General features: G+C 37.2%; 1 protein-coding gene and 1 long non-coding RNA gene across 2 annotated transcripts in view; one reads left to right on the top strand and one right to left on the bottom strand.

Moving 5' to 3' along the window:
* Positions 1-690, top strand: part of LOC107834867 (uncharacterized) — a 7,223-nt gene extending 6,533 nt beyond the window's left edge. Inside the window, exons 2-3 of the long non-coding RNA XR_001660693.1 lie at positions 18-25; positions 441-690. This is a non-coding gene — a long non-coding RNA (uncharacterized LOC107834867). The remainder of the gene's footprint in view (positions 1-17; positions 26-440) is intronic.
* Positions 1-5,556, bottom strand: part of LOC103131684 (chloride channel protein 2-like) — a gene marked incomplete at its 3' end in the record, with an annotated part of 85,497 nt that overhangs the window by 38,443 nt on the left and 41,498 nt on the right. The gene's annotated exons all lie outside the window — the stretch shown is intronic.

Raw genomic sequence — 5,556 nt, 5'->3', positions numbered from 1 at the left:
ATAAGGATGCATCCTAGTGAGTTTGGTGCAGCTGGGCTGAACCATGTGGAATCTAGAGCCAAACGTATGGCGGCGGCGTTACCTCTGCTTCGCCGCGCTGCCATGGCCACGCCCATTACTGAAAACTCTTGGCGCTTTAAAGCAAGTGAGACCAACATGTTATCTGTCATCCAACACAGAATCATGTTGATTAGGTCGAGAGAGCCATAGATGGAGCTTTACAAGTCCACAAAAGGCACTTCCTGTTCTGAGGGGGCGGGGCTTAGATGACGTCAGACTATGACGACATAGGATCGTCAGGCATCCCACCAGGATCAGTCATGTCAAGTTTTGTGCAGCTGTGCTCAAAATTGTGGAATCTGCAGCCAAACGTATGTACATGGCGTTACAGGTCACTTCGCCATGCCGCCACGCCCACCTGCTCCATCAAAACCAAACAGGGTTGGAATCCATGACACACCAACATGTTTTATGTCTGTGGACACAGTTTCATGTTGATTAGGTCAAAGGGGTCAGATAGCGACTGTTTAGAGTAAAACATGACACTTCCTGTTCTCAGGGGGCGTGGCCTAAGTGATGTCATCATTTGACCAATGGGTATTGTAAGGGACCCGATGATGATCAATCACTGAAAGATTGGTGCTGCTGTGAGTTTTTTTGTCAAAGTTATAACCGTTTTATTTTTCATGGCGANTCTCCCATTTGTACCTGGAAGACTGCGAATGTAGATGAAGTCCATGTAGAAGGTCGGAAGTTGGCGGGATATATTGCGCGAGAAAGACCGAGCAGAGGTTCAAAACCAGAGTTGTGCAAGTTGGTTCAAGATCAGACTATTTTTGGTCGAAATTGGAAAGTAGGACTTGGAGACATGGTGCATGGAATGTTTGATCTCGACCAGGAGGGGCAACTGTACGAATTATTGCAAATGTATTTAATGAGAAATGGAATGTGTATCTTTTGTCTTCCTGATGCAACCGCCTTGATCGTTCAGCATCGAGAATACTTTGCTGTTGTGGATTTTGGAACACGGAATTCAGAGGGTTTTGCATCAGAATCTGGTACGCCTGTTGTCGTATTTAACACGTGTTTAAATGATTTAATGGTTCACTTGAACAAACTTAGGGAATCATTAAATGCAACAGAGTATCCACTCTGCGGTATTTCTGTCAAAGAGATGTGCAGTAATACGGACACATCTGGAACACTGACTGAGGACACACACGCTACAGATGCAAGCCAAGCTTCCAGTAGCCATGTTGCATCAGTCAGTGGGTCATTTCATCAGGGCGATCCTCGTTTTACATATGGTGGACTACAGTGTGCAGCCATTAGTCTTGTTGCTTTAACAAAGCACACACTGAAAAGCGTTTGTTCGTGGAATGGTGACATATTGGACAATGTAGTGACTGTAGGTGATGAGCTGTACACATCTTTGCATGACAGCAATTTAATCAGTAGTGGACATGAGCTTTTTTCTATCCCAGATTTGCCTAAAAATATTCATGTTGATGGACAGAATTTTGGATGTTTTTATGGAGACTATGTTTCTGGAGATTTTGATATACTGCAAGGACAGTTAATCGAGGAGGGTGTGCTTACTACTCTCTGGGATGGATTGCGTAAAATGTGTAGACAGTATGAAACCTGCTTCTTGACACTATGTGGGAGTACTTCTGCTCTTATCAGTCATAATGGACGTTATGCTCTTGTAGACTCCCATGCAAGAAACCACGAGGGGATGATTGATGTAGATGGGAAGAGCATTGTTCTCCACTTTAATTCTCTTGATCATGTCTTTGCATATCTTACAAGGTTTTCTGGTGAACTCAATGTCTATCCCAGGGTATTTGAGATCAGAGGAGTCGATATTGTTCAGATTGGCTCAAGTACCGTTCCATGTAAAGATGTAGCTGGTGTGCCAAGTAGCAGTGCTGTTTCTGAACATAGCAATGTTGATATGCAGGACGATTCTTATGGAGAACATTCATTTGATCTACAAACATCAAACAGGAATGATAGTGATGATGATGTGGTTGTTAGTCATGTCCAAAATAAGGAATTGTATTTTAACCCCATCTCAGAAGAGATTGCACGGTCACTGTGTGGAAAGTTGAATGTTGAGTTTGAACGGGCAAATTATGTATCTTGCGTGGTTGGTGAACTCGGTGTGCCGTGTTTGACAGAAAAAATTCTTGGTGATGGGAACTGCTTTTTTAGGGCAGTTAGTCAAGTCATCAGTGGCAATCAGAAATCTCATCGTAAAATTCGGCTTGCTGTTGTAAACCAGTTAAAAAGAAATTCTGACATGTATGATAGTATTTTAAGAAGCGAGTATTCTTCCATATCACAATATATTGCCATTTCTAGAATGAATTATGTTGGTGCGTGGGCGACTGAATTGGAAATTCAAGCTGCAGCTGATTATTTTGGTCTTAATATTTTCACGTTTTGCGATAATAAATGGCTTGAATATAGTTCTCTGAGTAGTTTTTCCAATTACGGTGTGTATCTGTAAAATATTAGTGGAAATCATTTTGAGACGGTTGTTTGTGTGAAGCAGCCTAACTCACAAACATGTTATGGTTATTGCATGAATGGAGATGTTTCTGGGGGACATAAAACTCAGCAAGCTACAACAGAACCAAAAACTGTGCATATGACGGTGACAACTGAGAGTTCCCTTGAAGACGAGTGCGTGGGTATTTTACAAAATAACAAAAATACTTTACTATTTACTCCCCTTTCTGAAGTTAATGCTAAAACTCTGTGTAAGAACTTCAAAATAGACTTTCAAGAACATAATTTCCAAAAAGTGATATTGCGTGGGTCTTTGGGAAATGTTTGTAAGACTAAAAGTATTGTAAATGATGGTAACAGTTTTTTTCAGAGCTGTAGCCTATGCACTTAGTGGTTCAGAGAAAAATCACCGTAAAATTAGACTTGCTGTTGTTTCACATATAACTAATAATAAAGAAGAATATGAAAATATTTTGACTAAAGATTTTGCTTCTGTGACAGAATATGTTAACAAGTCACAGATGAAGTACGTGGGTCACTGAGCTATGGAAATTGAATTTAAATCTGCTGCCAATATGTTAGGATTGGATATATGTGTATTTAATGGCATACAGTGGACCAAATATAATTCAAAGAATAGTCATTTAACCAATGAAGCTATATATTTGCAGAACTGTAATGAGCATCTTGATGCTGTTATTTGTGCAAAGCAGGGTGATAAAGACTCTTGCTTTGAACTTTGTGAAGAACATCTTTTGTTAAAAACCCAACACATGCATACAAGATCTTCACAAGTCCAGAAAAATGGAAAGCAAACTGTTTTAAGTGGAAAAGCAAAGTACAGTTTTTCGAAGTATTCAAATCATAAAAGGAATCGAAGGGAAATCATTCAATATAAAAATCAAATAATATTTAAACAAAAGAGAACATCTAAGTCCCAGAAGACATATAAAAATAATTTACTTTATAAGGAAAAGAAAAAAAACTTGATTAAAATTAAATACAAAGAAGATTACTGTCATCGAGAAAAACGTAAACAAATAAGTATTGCTAAATATAAGGAAGATGAGTCTCATCGAGTAAAACTTAAACAACATAGTATTGCTAAATATAAGGAAGATGAGTCTCATCGAGTAAAACTTAAACAAAATAGTATTGCTAAATATAAGGAAGATGAGTCTCATTGAATAAAACTTAAACAAATGAGTATTGCTAAATATAAGAAAGATGAATTTCACAGACAAAAAGTTAAAGACTTAAGCAGAAAGCAAAATCTTGATCCTGAACATAAGATGCGTGTAAAAGCAGCTGTAAATCTAATGAGACGGGATATTAAAGAAAAGTCAAAAGAATTTGACCTTGTTAACCATTTTTTGGAGAAGGTAAAAGATGGTCCTGATTTTGTTTGCTGCATTTGCTTCCGTCTGCTATTCAAACATCAGGTGTTGAATTGTAACAAAGACTACTACAAGAAAACTAAAGAAATGTCAATAATTGCAGATAAATGTATAAGTAATGATTATGTGCATACGTGTGACAACACATGCATATCCCCATGTAGTCTCAATACCTGTTGAAGTAAGTTATATATTTGTTATTGTTGTCATTACAAAATTGGCAAAGGTCAAATGCCCCCAGAAAGTTAATGCAATAATTTGACCCTTGATGTCATCCCACCTCAGTTGGCATGCTTGAATACTCTGGAGCAACATTTAATAGCTACATATTCCATTTATGAAGATGTTGGCGTTGCCAAAAGGTGGGCAAAATGGAGTGCACGGTCCAGTTACATGTGTCCCTGCAAATATTGTTGAAACATCCAGTTTGCTACCTCGTAGTAATATGGAGGGGTCTTTGTTACCTGTTAAGTTAAAGCGTAAATTGATGTATAAAGGTCATTATGATTATCAGTATGTTGACACAATGCATGTCCAGGAAGCTCTTTGGTACTTGAAACATTGTAACTTTCATTATAAAGATGTTGAGTTCAATGAATCTTGGATCAATTAGTTTTGTCTGGAAGATAACAGTTTGATTCAAAAGAATGATGATATTTCTAACGGGCGGTGCTTGGACAGGAAAAGTAATTTAATGAAAGCAATTGAATATGAATCAAAACGGTTATTGTCTACTATTTGTAAGGTTCCTGATAACACATGTGTATTACTCACAGCTCCAACTGGCATTGCGGCATATAATTTAGACGCAACAACAATACACACCACTTTTTCTATTGGAAAGGTGTCGAGAAAAGTCGAGCTCAGCCCACTTCCCCATGCTGGAGATTTTAGTTTAATAATAACAATGAATAAAGTTATCTTTAAAACTGATTACACAGGTGACATCAAGACACAACAGTAGAGTCAGACGGTAATAAAATTAATCTGGTTGTGTGTTGTTATTGTGTCCTGCTTTAATTCTACTTTTTTCTATTTAATCATAAAAATTCAGACAGAAAGAGAGTCATGCAACAGGAAAAGCAGGTTTCCTGAAAAAAGAGGAAGTTTCCAGCCTGCCGTGAATAAAAATAGTTCAGACTGCTCATTTTGAGCACTAAAGGTTTAAGGAATAAAATCTAGACATTTTGAGGAATTGGATAAAACCCAGAGTAAAATACTTAAATTAATAATAACTTATGATTAAACCAATAATTAATATTGGTTTAATCAATGGTTGATGTTGGTTTGATTATAAGAATATTTACACTTAGTCTTATACTTATGGAAGTGCTTAAAGGTGAAAGAAGTAACTGTAACATGGTGTGAAAAGATTAGAATGAATTGTTCTTGGTTTCTTTTCAGAAATGTCTGTAATAACTCACATCATGATTATAAGGGTAACTAATAAGTAATGGTTATTATAAAATTATGAATGACTGCTAAATCAGAGAAACTGAAAGGTTGTAATTGTGATTTTGACATTGAACTTGAAATGGTGTAAAGCGTGTAACTGTAACTAACGGTCACTGATGTTGTGTTGGAGGTAGATGGACTTTGGACCTTTAATGTCTCAACTCTCTGCTGACTGAGTTTGAAGTCT

The sequence above is a fragment of the Poecilia formosa genome, unplaced genomic scaffold (assembly GCF_000485575.1).
Source record: "Poecilia formosa unplaced genomic scaffold, Poecilia_formosa-5.1.2 Scaffold811, whole genome shotgun sequence".
Classification (NCBI taxonomy): domain Eukaryota; kingdom Metazoa; phylum Chordata; class Actinopteri; order Cyprinodontiformes; family Poeciliidae; genus Poecilia; species Poecilia formosa.
Note: the sequence above shows the minus strand (reverse complement) of the source record. Positions and strands in the feature narration are given on the sequence as shown.